This window comes from Mytilus galloprovincialis, chromosome 4 (genome assembly GCF_965363235.1).
Source record: "Mytilus galloprovincialis chromosome 4, xbMytGall1.hap1.1, whole genome shotgun sequence".
In the NCBI taxonomy this organism is placed as follows: Eukaryota; Metazoa; Mollusca; class Bivalvia; order Mytilida; family Mytilidae; genus Mytilus; species Mytilus galloprovincialis.
Genome location: NC_134841.1, coordinates 97,185,260 through 97,200,592, shown reverse-complemented (window position 1 = coordinate 97,200,592; position 15,333 = coordinate 97,185,260). Strand labels below are relative to the sequence as shown.

The following is a 15,333-nucleotide window of genomic DNA, read 5'->3' as shown; positions in this document are numbered from 1 at the left end:
TGCCAAAATACACGTTGTTAAAAACAGTTTTGTTACTCTATCAAGGTTTCAAATGGTGTATTAAGGTTTCTTGAATTAGAGGCTGACTGGTTGCAGCAGTCCATTCCATTATTCAAAATAAGCTATGTCTTTTAATAGTCACATGTATTTCGATATTTAGGTCCTTCGTTTCTCCTCTAATAGGCGACGAGGAACACACTGACTATATACCTTTTGCTCCTCTATTAATAAGCTTTCGAATGAGGTATAAGGTATAAGTGTAAATAGGGGTTGAAGGGCCGCAACGGCCATTCTATTATTCAAATTATCCATTTCATTATTCAAAATTGGCTATTTCTTCATTTCACGCGTATTTTGGCATTTTGGTCCTCTCCGTAACCCCTCTAATGGTCATTGCTGTACAATTAGCATGTCATATCTATAATCAAGGGATGAAGAATAGCAAAGGTCCAGTGAAAATAATAAAAGACAACGTAAAGTATTTGAATTTTTATAATTTATGGTATTCAGGTCGTCCATACATTAAACCAAGAAATTTCTGTTAAAAATAGTTAGGGAAACCCTCTAGTTTTTCCTCCGAAACTAGATAAATAAACAAAGTTTAAAATTTCAAAGAGTGTTTGGATTTTTTTGTCTGATATTAATTTGAATATTTGTAAGATCAAAATTACGAATTCTGTAATACGGGATATAGTGTCACAGTCAAAAAATATTATTCTATTTCATTATTCACTTTTCAACTTGAATACTGAAACAAAAACTAATTCATTATTCAGTATTCATCACTTAACGTATAGTGAATTTTGAATAATGGAAAATGAATAATGGACGTACTTCAGCGCTGTCATACAAATTGTGTCATTTTGTCACAACCTGTAGCTTGCGAAAATGCTCGGTGACCTATCATATTTATTAAATTTTTGAACATTTATTTACACAGTTCATATATACATTTTTGTACTACGTTTTGGCACATTCTAGCATTTTTAATCTAAACTTCCATACCACCTTAAAGAAGATTTTCATCTATCTTTTTTTAAGTTTTGTCATATATTATAGAAAATTATTATAGATTAAGATACACTTTAAATCACAAAAATGATCAGCAAGTCAAGATCTACTAACAAGTCAAATGTTGTCGACAAAGTTAAGTAGACTGTGAATCTTTATAGAAGTAATTGCACTTAAATGAGGATTTTTCTTTATCCTCTTTTGTGTTTTTAGCAAAACTAAACAAGAAAGAAGGAATCGAAACAGCACATGATCAGCAATACAAGATCAACAAAACAGATTTTGTCATGAATTATATTCTTGTGTATAATGTTGGAGAGTGTCCTTTCAGAACAGCTTCCATTTGCAATTGATTATTTCCAAATGATCAAATTCTGGGTCTGGCAAGTTAAGAAAGAGACAATTTCTAACTAGCAACTATAAGAACGTTAATTTTCAAAGAAGAATTGCCACATGATATGTATCTTACTGTGTAACGTACTCCTTGGATCTATTTCACTACTTGCATATCAGTTTTACATACTTTAACACTTGTTATAAGCTGTAAACTGTTTCCAAATTTTGCTAAGATCACTAGATATCTTACCCAAATTAAACTTTAAGAGGCTTTACCAGAACTCTGATAGAGTCAAAATATGTATTTCAGAAACAATCATCTTATCAGAAGAACAATATCCCATAAGAGACCAGCTTAGATGCTACAGACAAATAAGAATTTTGTTTAGAAAGCCATCGATACAAGATACTACTAACTTATCAGAATTCTGTTAAGACGGCTATTGCTTTGAGATGCGACTGTCTTATCAGAATTCTGTTAAGAAGGCTATTGTTTTGAGATGTAAGTCTTATCAGAATTCTGTTAAGGGTTTCATTGGTACTATATTCGATGATTCTTATCAGAATTCTGTAAAGAAGGTTATTGCTTGAGATGCGACTGTCTTATCAGAATTCTGTTAAGAAGGCTATTGTTATCAGATGTAAGTCTTATCAGAATTCTGTTAAGGGTTTCATTGTTACTATATTCGATGATTCTTATCAGAATTCTGTTAAGAAGGCTATTATTATGAGATGCGACTGTCTTATCAGAATTCTGTTAAGAAGGCTATTGTTATGAGATGCGACTGTCTTATCAGAATTCTGTTAAGGGTTTCATTGGTTCTATATATTCGATTCGTATCAGAGTTCTGTTAAGAAGGCTATTGTAATGAGATGCGACTGTCTTATCAGAATTCTGTTAAGGGTTTCATTGGTTCTATATATTCGATTCTTATCAGAATTCTATTAAGAAGGCTATTGTTAACAGATGTAAGTCTTATCAGAATTCTGTTAAGAAGGTTATTGCTTGAGATGCGACTGTCTTATCAAAATTCTGTTAAGAAGGTTATTGTTATCAGATGTAAGTATTATCAGAATTCTGTTAAGGGTTTCATTGGTACTATATTCGATGATTCTTATCAGAATTCTGTTAAGAAAGTTATTGCTTGAGATGCGACTGTCTTATCAAAATTCTGTTAAGAAGGTTATTGTTATCAGATGTTAGTCTTATCAGAATTCTTTTAAGGTTTCATTGCTACTATATTAGCTTCTTATCAGAATTCAGAAGGACATGAATAATATTGACATGTAATGTATATCAGAATTCTGACCAAAAACACAATGTGGTGTTATTAGAATTATGGTAAGGGCATTATTGTTAACAAGGTAAAACGAAACATAGACATGTATATATCGTATGAAAAGAAAATACATCTACTTTAAAAGCAATATTATAATAATAAATGAATTCAATTAATTGTGGTGGCCTTGCAGTGAGGTGAGAGTTGTTGCTTTGTGATAAAGTCTTTGTAGAATAAAAAATTGACAAATGATTGGTAAACACTAAATCCTTTCCTTTCATTACAAAAACATAAAATTTTGATAAACATTAATAAACTCCCTTAAGGAGGTAGACCTAGCTTAAGGGAAATAACTCTTAAAATCATCAGTACGTTTGTGTCAACCATTTTTAAAAATATATTCTAAGCTCCTAGGTTACATAGATTATTTTCAATCTGTTTCAGGCAAATGCTTAAAATACATTGATGAACTTGACTTTTACAAACGTACTGATGATTTAAAGAGTTATCTCCCTGAACCAAGGTCTACCCCCTTAAGCACATTAAATAAATTTTAATTTCAGGCTACTGTCTGATTAAAAGTACACACATACAACAGCAATATGTTTGTCATGTGTCCAATTAAGATTATGAATGATTACTGAAAGATACAAATAGAATTGAATTTGACCTTAAACGTCTGGAAAAATTATAGCTGGAAACTTTGGTACACGTCTTTGAATATTATAGTAAGTAAGACATTCTGCACATTGTAAGTGACAATTTTGTACATTTGTACAATATTCACACTTTAAGGATTTGTAAATCTTATCCTCATATATATGTATATATTCTGGATCATATCCTCCTAATACATGATGTAATAGCTGCTGATATTTGTTTGGAGTTATTTAGAGTCCCACACATACACGTAGAAGCACTATATATATAACACTTTTTTCAATGTTGTAGAGCATTCAGTTTCCTTTCCGACGTCAACTTGTATTTCCAAACTAACAAGAGAACAAATGAGTTGTGTTGTTATAATTGTTTATCGCAACATGTACACACAATATTGGTGTTTCAGTTTTTCTCTAAACCAGGAAATGTTGCCTGAAAAAGAAAAAAAATAAAACTTCAACACCCTATTTTAAAGTTTCTTCGATACATTAAGTATGAATAAAAGGAGGAGTGAGGTACATGTCAATGAACCAGCAATCTAACCACATCCTGAATATCAAAACACCTGTTCAACAAAATAATGTATAGTTTATATCGTTCGAATCGATTTCTGAACAAATGAGTTCAGATCATTTAAACTTCCAAATATTTGCACTTAACACCAAAATCTACACACAATAAAAATCAATAGAAATTACAGGAAACACTGACGAGGTTACCGGTTTTAAGCAGGAATATAAACTTGGGTCGGTAAAAAACAAAATTTCAAAATTTTCTTAAAGTCAACCGTCTTGAGATTATGTAATGCGTCACATACACCGGTACATGTATTTTAAGATACATCAAAGCAACACAAGCACCGATATAATTACTGATACTATTGACAGTCACTCATCTCGAGATACAATAATGACTGAGATATTTCAGTCAATCATGAAAACAATAAAGCAACACAATCATCGATATCTCACAATCACTCATTTTGAGATACAGTAATGCACCACAAGCAACGACAAATATTGACAATCACTCATCTTGATATACAATAATGAATCACAAGAACCAAAATTTCTAAGTCGTTGATTACGAGAAACGACAAAGCAACACAGGCACTAATATCTTGACAGTCACTCATCTAAATATACAGTTAAGCAACACTAGCACTGAGATCCTGTTCGTCACTCAGCTTCAGATACAATAATGCATCTATGCACAGAGATCTCACAGTAACTCATCAAGAGATACAGTAAAGTAAAACAACACCGAAATATTGACAGTCATTCATCTTCGGATACAGAAAAGAATTACAAGCACCGAGATCTCGCAGTCACTGATCTTGAGAAACAGTAAAGCAACACAAAACCAGAGATCTTTTAATAGTCACTCATCAGGATATGAAGTACAACAGAACAAGCAATGAGACTCACAGTCACTAATTTTGATAAACAATAAAGCAGCACAAACGCTGCGATCTCTACAGTCACTCATCTTGAGAAACAATAAAAAAACAGAAGCACCAAGATCTTGACAGTCACTCATCTTGAGAACCAGTAATACAACGGAAGCACCAAGATCTTGACAGTCACTCGTCTGGAGAAACAGTAAAACAACAGAAGCACCAAGATCTTGACAGTCACTCATGTGGGGAAACAGTAAAACAACAGAAGCACCAATATCTTGATAGTCACTCATCTTGAGAAACAGTAAAACAACAGAAGCACCAAGATCTTGACAGTCACTCGTCTGGAGAAACAGTAAAACAACTGAAGCACCAAGATCTTGACAGTCACTTGTCTGGAGAAACAGTAAAACAACAAGCACCAAGATATTGACAGTCACTCATCTTAAGAAACAGTTAAACAACAGAAACACCAAGATCTTGAAAGTCACTCGTCTGGAGAAACAGTAAAACAACAGAAGCAATAAGATCTTGACAGTCAGTCGACTGGAGAAACAGTAAAACAACAGAAGCACCAAGATTTTGACAGTCATTCGTCTGGAGAAACAGTAAAACAACAGAAGCACCAAGATCTTAACAGTCACTCGTTTGGAGAAACAGTAAAACAACAGAAGCAGCACGATCTAAACAGTCACTTGTCTGGAGAAACAGTAAAACAACAGAAGCACCGAGAACTTAACAGTCACTTGTCTGGAGAAATAGTAAAATAACGGAAGCACCAAGAACGTAACTGTCAGTTATATTGAGACGTGTTCTAACACCACAAGCACCGATACCTTGACACCCACTCAACTTAAAGATGTTCATACGCCACAAGCATCGAGAACTTGACGGTAACTTACTTGAGATATTTTCATACACCACAAGCATCGCGATCTTGACAGACACATATCCTGAGATATTGGCAAACACCCTCCACAAGCAATGAGATCATGACGGTCATTCAATGAACCACAAGAACCTTTGTCTGTATGGAAATATATTCTTTGATTAAAACACATTAATTGTCTCTGCAAAGATACTAGGCAAGTTATTTTAAAGTTGGACTGTATTATAGATGAGTACATTGTAAACGTTTGTGCACACGCAACACTAGTTTACAAAATGTCATGCCGGTAGCAAAACCGTCTATCTAGACTAATAGTATGTGTTATGTTCTGCTTTTTGTCTGTGTATATGTATTTCTCGTAGGGGTCGGGTCTTCGTTGTTGTGGTCTGATGTACGAAGGAAAGCGATATTCAGGTATAACAATACGATTTTTCAAATTTCCTTTCCAGTTGCTTTTGTTACCTAGTAATATTTTCAACCACAGACGACACATATACTTCCATAAATTGCTCTGTTAATGAGTTTTGAAGATGATCAGTTTTGTAAACACATATAGTATCTGATTGTTATTTTTTTAGAAAACAGAAGATATGAACATAAGAGTTACACTATTTAAAGAAATTAATATTTAAGAGCTGCCAGGTTAAAAAAACAAACATTATTTGGACCTTTGAAAAGGCCTCAAAATATATATATACAAATATTCAACAAATATAGTTGCACAATTATAGTTACTAATGTTATAATGTTTTCTGTTTGTTTTTCATTTGAAAATGATTAATAAGGATTACCTATCTTTTGAGTTCGTGTAGATTGGTCATCTGGTCAGTCTCCTCATCCAAATCATCTTGGTAACCTGAAATACAATATTTAAATCAATTTTAAAAAAGTACATGTAATGTATGGAACATATTTTTACATCGCGATGACCGTGAGGGCATTCTGATGTATTGCTATTGCCTAGATTTCCATTACGTAACTTTCGTTTCGGGTTTGTAACCGATCTTTAAACATGATAAATACGCGCACATAAACGAGTGCAAAATAAAATTCCTTGTAATTTAAAGTAAAAAATCATTTAAATATCTATGCACAAGAACATGTTGCGGCAATCCCGGCAATGACCGGTAACTCTGCATAGAAGATTGTGTTTGCGGGAAGATAAGAATGCCTATTCATATATCCAATCCTTTAGAAAAAAAAATCGAATGTCTACAGAAGAGTGTCCACCATACAATTGCACTGCACTATTTTTAGAATAGTAAAATATAATAATATACAAATGGATGAAAATTATATATACATGTAACTGATATATTAATATAAGATATAACAACAAACCAGTGTATACTGATTTGTATCACTACAATATAATAGTTATTACATGATTTTGAATTTCCTGTCATTTCTTCATCATCCACGCTCGAACTTGTCTCAGAAAAAAAATTATCTCTGTACATTAACCTCAGTATCAGGTATAGAGATGTGATTTCTTTCTGTGGCAAGTGCTTTTGACCATCCACGAGAACTTGCGGTCATCCGATGTTCAGTACTTCAGTTCTTTAATTATACGAGTCACAGAGACAAATAACTAATATAGGATCCAAACAAACTACAATACACATCTCTTCATTTTCATATTAATTCATGTTTCAAGATACACATTTTGCGTAAAAACATAATAAATGCAAGCGCCATGCAAGTATTGGGATGTTCACACTAGAATGAAATTAGCTTCTTTGTTATTCATACCAAACCAAAATATTTTATAGATTCTTGTACAACACAGTTTGACCTCCAAAAGAGTGTCTCGGATTTTTTCTATTGTATTTCATTCTCTCATTAACCTTCAACGAAGTTTGCAACCTCAATTCATAAGAGATCTCTTAAGGTAGCACTACAGTCTAACAGTGATTTTTTTTAAGATATTTTTTTTATCACATAATTTTAAAGTAAGTATTATTCTGCACAGTTTGTAAAAATCCAAAAATCAATTTTCAAATCACAACAGGGAGTAAATTAATAATGAAATTATGTAAATAAAGGCACATGGCAATTAATCTAAATATATAGGCATTTAGGAGAGTCTAATATGTCAATCATCTGTTAATGCCAGTGTCCAGCTGTTAATCACTGACCACAAGAAGAATAGTGTGGTCTTATTTCATTGTATCATGTGTATTGCAACAAAGTAATCTATATAGCTTTGAAGTAAACAGTGAAAAGGGAAAGTTATTAAAAAGGAGAAAATCTAAAGGGAAAAAAATCTTACTAAAATGAACAAAACTATATATATAAGGATAAGAGTGTGAAAGTATCTTTGAAAGCCTCTGACAAACTTTAAACATTTAAGGTTCTTACTACAAACAAGAAGTATATGTCTCTGAATCTGTCTTTTGTTAGGAGTTTCAGGCACTTTAACCAATTTTAAGTTTATGTGAAATTTTTAAATTCCATAAAACTGAAGAATCATGTGAGGCAGTCTATTTCCAGCAAGGGGGATCAGGTCTTGATCTTTTTTGGGACATGTCTTTTATTGCATAATTTTAATGTTCTAGCTAATTTCATAGTATATTTCTTTTTAAAATACAAATGAAATCATTCTTTATAGTGAATATAATGATGTTAAAAATTGTTTTTATGCAGCTGGTCATTCCTGTTATTCTCTTATCTTAGACTGTCTGGAGAGAGGCGGAGCTTTGTCTATATTTTAAAATTGCTACATCACAGATGTTGGTCAAATCTGTGACGTCAAACTCCCGCCAAATGCTAAGTTAGTGTTGGTCAGTGCACATATAATTCAAAATTTACAGCATCAAAGACACAAAGTGTGTGGTTATATTGATAAAATAATGGTGTCAGGACACTCCTGGGGTGTTCTCAGTGGAACTTTTGTTTTAATGATGCATTTATAGGGGTTCTAAGGGGGAAATTCAGTTTTTAGGTAATTTCTCTGAACAATTTTCATGAGAATTGTTAGCAAAAAATGAAAATAGAAACTTCATTGGTACCCCTTTTGGTTTGACTTTGATATATGTGATTAAAGGGAGTATTTTCTACAATACCGTGTCCCAGTTTTTGGATAATTTGTTTCTATAGTGTGTGATAACATTGTGTGAGGGAATTCGACGTTTGATGTACCACTGTTCACTCCAGTGCAATTTATGACAATACCACTGCATCAATCAGAATTATTTTTTTTGCAGTGTTTTAAGAAATGATTTTGCTTTGTTGTCGCGTATTATTTGTGAAACATTCAATGTTTTAAAAAGGCGAATTTTCTTTATAAAGTCAATGATTATGTTGACTTTTGAAGGCCAAACTTTCTACAGCCTTAAATACGCTAATGAAAGATCCAAAAACTATACCAATACATAACGACATGTTTATGAAATTATAACAAATCTATTGGTTAACAAATTTTTACTCGTTATTGCAAAATAATGAACTTAATATATCTGACATTTTCTCCCTACCCAGTTTACCCCTATACATTTTTATGATGTGGACTGGTCATTGTTATTGAATCGTAGGCAATTTGATTGGATTAAGTTGTTATTTGTTTACCTTCAAACTTGTTTATGCTTTTCATACATGACAATTGATTAATTAGAACGTGCATGAATGTGTACGGTAACTAAAATGACCTTCAAACTGGACACTGGACGAGTCAATATTATGTTTTATCAATGAAAGTTAAGGTATGAAAGGTAAGAAATGCCATTTATTCCATTTTCACAAAATTTTCGTAATATACAGTTGAAAGGTTATTTCTTAAAAGCCTATTGTGAAGAGTAAAGAGAAAGTTTACAAATAATACGTTTTGTTCCATTAAACAAGTCATTTTCGTAAGAGAAATACCGAAATATATTTTACGCACGACTACGGCAGGTAAAATTATTATTTATCATAATAAAAAAAAGCATTTTTCAGTCTCATTGGAATATGTTGATTACAATTAATCCCAAACTTAAGAAGTAAGTAACTAAAGTCAAAATATGTCCGATCTGCCTATTTCTGCACATCAAAAGTCAATACGATCGTTTTAAAGTCAATTTCGTCTACCTCACAAAATCTTGTTAGGCACTATAAATGAATTTATAGTTGTCCAAAGATGAAAGGTGAAATGAGGTGTGGTACCCAGCAGTTAAATCAATATATCTTCTTACTGGAGGCATATATCAAAAATCTGAGACACGGTTTTGTTTATAGTGTATGGTTGATTAAAGCGATGAAAACAAATTTTCACTACCATTTGACCTGAATGTGTCATTTTCATCCGAGTTGGAAGACCACTTTTTTGGCAATTAAGGAGCTATAGTTTGAGATTAATCATACCACATGGAAACGACAAGCTTGAGATCAGAGGCTCGGTGATTAGACCTAAATACGCTAAAAGTACACGTGACACGAACACACATAATAGGCGTGATGACCCAGACGATACACAAATCAATATTGATACACAGAGCGGTAATCATGGCTATTATAACAGACACAACAATCGTGGTCGTGGGAATACTAGAGGTGGAAATAATCAAAGACGTGGTGTTCACTACTAGGTTTCATGCGGATTTTGGAATATCAATGGATGGAAGGTGGATGTAGATAGTGAGAAATATAACTTTTTAGCTGAATGTGTAAGGTACTATAATCTGCATATACTGGGTTTAGCAGAAACCCATCTTACAGGGAATACTGGTATAAATATAGACGGATATACATGGTTTGGTTTGAATCGAAAGGAAATTCACATTAGAGCTAAAACCGGATCTGGTGGTGTTGGGATTTTAATTCGTAATGATGTGCGAGATGAATTTAATATTAATATCGTAGAAGATAACACAGTTGGTATAATCTGGGTAAAATTTGAAGATAAAAACTTTGCACATAACTGCTTTTATGTATGTGTTATATATTTACCGCCGGAAAATTCCACAAGGGCTGTGAATATTCATGAATTTTTTGATATTTTAATGACAAACATATACACAATCCCACAAGGAAAACCATTTTATATTTGTGGTGATTGGAATAGTCGTTGTTCAGATTTACCGGACTCTATTGAAGGAATAGATAAATTGCCACAAAGAAATGTGGTAGACTTTCAGCATAATGGATATGGAAATATTTTTTGTGACTTTTTAACAGATGTAAATTGCTGTATTTTGAATGGTCGAAAAACTTTACATAATGATTTTACATTTGTATCCACTAGAGGAATGAGTGTGGTGGATTATTGTGTTTTGCCATATGAACATTTGGATAATTTTAACAATTTTAATGTAATCAGAACAAGAAATAGTTGAACAAATTAATGCATTGGGAAAATACGACTTGAAGAAAGCTATGCCCGATCATTCATTACTAACTTGGGATTTTACCTTGAATTAAGAGGAACTTCTGAGACAAAGAAAAAATATGATACAAGAAATTTACCGGAAGATTGGTTGTGTCAAGAATCTACTATCGCTGAAATTGATAATGCTATTTGTTTTTTAGAAAATTCAATTGCCGATCAAAGTAATATTGATAATATGTATGAAAATTTTGTGAAAATCGTTAAAACCGAAATGTGTAATAAATTACCGGCTAAAAATATTGTTCTATCAAATGGATTTAATATTAATAAAAGAAGAAGGTGTAAAAAAGAATGGTGGAATGAGGAACTTACTTTATTGTGGAATGAAGTATGTAAAGCCGAAAAAGTGTGGATTAAATGTAAAATTAAGCGTAATAAACGGGAGTTGCGACATATATTTGTGAATAAACGTAGGATATTCGATAAGGCCGTTCAAAGTTCTAAACGAAAATATTGGTATTCCTTACAAGAAGATTTAATAAAGTCTTGTGATAATCCAAAGGAATTTTGGAGGAAAATTGGTAAAATAGGAGTTGGTAGTGAACGTCGAAGTTTTATCCCAATGGAAGTGAAATTAAGTGATGAGTCAGTATCATGTGATAAAAATGTAGTATTAGACAGATAAATGGAAATGTGAATTTTCTAATATGTTAAATAGAAATAATCTTAATAATGTTGAATATATTCATAGTAATGAAAATGTGTATGATGATTATCTTGATAGCTTTATATCATATGAAGAAGTGTATAATGTACTGTTGTCTTCAAAAAATGGTAAATCGCCTGGCTGTGATGAAATTACGGTTGAACTTTTTAAGAATCAAACTGCATTGTTAGCTTTAACTCGAATTTTTAATATTTGCTTTGACTCTGGTAAGATACCTGCTTTATGGTCGAAAGGTATCATTACTCCGATTCCAAAGAGCTCTACTGCAGATCCAAGAGACCCTATGGCATACCGTGGAATAACTTTGGCTCCTGTATCTTATAAACTTTACTGTGGTGTATTAAACTCTCGTCTAACCGTTAAACTTGATGAACTTAATTTTCTTCATGATGAACAAAATGGTTTCAGAAAGGGACGAAATACTATAGACCATATTTTTACTTTGACTACTGTCATAGAAACACGTAAATTGCGTAAATTATCAACATTTGTAGCATTTATAGACTTTAAAAAAGCTTACGACTGGATAAACAGGGATTTGCTTTTTGGTAAATTGGAAAATTTAGGTATAAGTAGTAAAATGTTAAATGCTATTTTTTCACTTTATAGAAATGTATATTCATGTGTAAAAGTAAATGGTAATTTTACTGATTGGTTTGAGGTTAAATGTGGTTTGAAACAAGGGTGTATTCTGTCTCCAATTTTGTTTAACATTTTTATTAATGACCTTGTAGATGAAGTTAAAAAATTAGATACTGGAGTAAAAATTGATGATGAAAAAATTTGTGTACTACTTTATGCAGATGATCTTGTATTTATAACAGAAAATGAGAAAGATCTACAAAAAATGTTGGATACTTTAAATATATGGTGTTGTAAAAATGATTTAGTTGTAAATCTAGAGAAATCAAAAATTGTACATTTCAGAACTAAGTCTACACCAAAGACAAATTTTACTTTTGTACTTAAGTACCGGTCTTTGTAAAAATCATGCAGAAGGTGATTCATGGCATGTCACAGAAGTAATTTTTTTTGCCCTATATCATAAGAACTTTGGTAGATGGTCAAAATTCTGTCTTTATTTTCCCTGTATTATGCCCGTTGCCATGGTAACCATCAAATCAACATTTTGCCTGAATATGTGAAAAAAGACCCTTTTTGAAAATATAAAATAAGGGAATTTAAAGTCCCATAGAAATAAAGTTAATCAATACAAAGGATATGTATATTTACAGTATTGACAAACAAAACCCCAAACTATATAAAAACGTTAAAATTGTGAATTTACTAAATAGTTTGTTTCCATAGCAACCATTTAAAAATGTGTTAAAATTCGAAAATGAAAAATTTCAAAAACTTTAAAATTTTAAATCTGTTTATCTCCCAAGACCAACAATACCATGACATGTCATTGACAAATTTTGAAAGACCACATTCTATATATTCAGAAAATAAAAAGAAAGACGTGTGTTTTTTTTTCTTTAAAAAAAAAAATTTAGTCAAAAATTGTCAATTTTCACCAAAATTCAGATTAGCAATCTGATGAATAATCAAAAATTTTGAACTTAAAAAGCTAAAACATTCCATTTAAATGTGCAATTCTGACACACATTTGTTAATTTTAAAGGAGAATATATGATAAATGAAGATATACTTGTACAAAATGAAAAATCATCACTCTGGGTATGGTGCAGCCCCCTTTTTTTTCGATTTTTTTTTTTTTTTTTTCAAAATTATAAACTTTGTTGAAAGAAATGTGGTATCTCATTGTGTTTACTTGTGAACTAAGTATTTTAAGAATTTAAGCATAACACAACTTCTAAAGTTGAGGGCAGCATATGTACCCCCTCCCTTCAATCTTATATGTAAGATTTCTCAGAAGTTTAAAAAAAAAAATGGTAATACGCATAACCCGTTGTCGTGTCTAAGACTGATGCTGTCAGTGAAAAAGAATAAAGTTGAATCCAAAACTTAATTACTAGTAGGTCTATGTATAAAGATAAGAGGATGTGTTGTAATTGTCAATGAGACAATTAACTCTCAACCAGAGAGCAAAGACATAGAAATAAACAACCACAGATCACCGTATATCCTTCAACAATGAGCATAACATGATTATCTATAAAACAAATCTTAATGAACATTTTAAAAAAAATAGCTCAGGATACTTTCTCTTTCAAAATGGCTATAAAGAAGTAACAGTAACAATTTAATGCAACTCATTGTTGGTTTTTGAAACAGATTGATGCTTTAAAAACTTTAACCCTAGACTAAGATCTGCTAAACAAGAAGACTTACCCTGAAATGTCTGGTTGGTTTTATTTATAATTGAATTACTTTTGAAACTCTGTAAGTGTTATGTAAAGATTTTAATACAAGTATCATATTAACTTAACATTATCAATGTTCTAAGAAAATGAGGTCAGGGTAAGATGAACTATGTCAGACAGACGAAAAAAAGAGAACGGAAACGGAAAATTCAGCATTTTTTCCATTTTTAAAGGGGCATAACTTATTGATAGTACCTGTTACACCAATAACATTCTAACTGTTCTGAATTTTATGGAAATAAGCATTGTGTATAAGTTTCAAAACATTTGGTTGTGGCAAACTTAAGTTAGAGAACGGTAACAAAAAAGTCAGCATTTTTTTTCCATTTGTATAAGGGTATAACTCTGGAACGGACGTACTTACAGACAAGGGTACAACTTAATGCCCCCTTTGCTACAGTGGGGGCATACAAATTCTACATGTTCTATCTGAGGAAATATATACCAACGATCTACATTAATTGTGCAAGAATTTGTCAATGTTTCTATTGTATGTGGTGGAAAAAGACAGCTTGTCTATTATTTTTTTTAAAACCTAACTGAATTATTATTTGTATACCGCAGAATAATCACGTTTTTTTATGGTTCTCAAAAATATTATCTTTGTGGCCCTGAGGAAAATTTGCTGGTCCGAACTATTGTATACTGTTTTGATTCTCAAACCTTTATGACAACCATGTGCAATGGCCATTCTTAAATTTTGCGTAATTTAATCAATTGTTATATTTACATATTTTTATGCCCCCGCAGTGGCGGAGGGGGCATTAAGGTTAACCCTTGTCCGTCCGTCAGTATGTCCCAACGTTGGTTTCTGTTCTCTATCTTTAGTTTGCCTCAACCAAATGTTATGAAACCTAATCACATTGCTTATTACCATAAAACAAGACTAAGTTTGGTGGTGTCACTTAAACCGTCCAAGAGTTATGCCCCTTTACAAATAGAAATATTGCTGAATTTCCGTTTCTGTTCTCTAACTTTAGTTTGTCTTTACCAGATGTTATTAAAATTATACACAATGCTTAAAACCACCAAATGCAGATCAACTTTGAATTTTGGTGGTGTAACTTTCACTGTTCTATGCAATGCCTCTTTATAGAGGGAAAAAGTTGCTGAATTTTTTGTTTTGTTTTGTATTTCTTTCTTTAGTTTGCCTCAACCAAATGTTACGAAACTTTTACACAATTCTTATCACCATAAAAGTTAGTACACAATTGGTAAGTGTCTTCAGTCATGTCCGTTTATGACTTTTATGATATGGAAGCGGGAGCATCATCTGTGTCCAATGGACACATTCCGCATTTATTTCAAATCTTTTAGATAAGTTAGATTATTATATATTAGAATAAAAAGAAAGGTTCTGTAGTTCTTCTTCAATTTCAATTTTAGCACAGTTAAATCG

General features: G+C 31.9%; 1 long non-coding RNA gene across 1 annotated transcript; it reads right to left on the bottom strand.

The window, feature by feature from the left end:
• Positions 1 to 3,543: 3,543 nt before the first annotated feature.
• Positions 3,544 to 7,485, bottom strand: LOC143073545 (uncharacterized). The gene is made up of 3 exons (XR_012977524.1): positions 6,960 to 7,485; positions 6,367 to 6,431; positions 3,544 to 3,719 (listed from the first exon to the last, which is right to left on the bottom strand). It is a non-coding gene; the product is annotated as an uncharacterized LOC143073545 (long non-coding RNA).
• Positions 7,486 to 15,333: the final 7,848 nt, after the last annotated feature.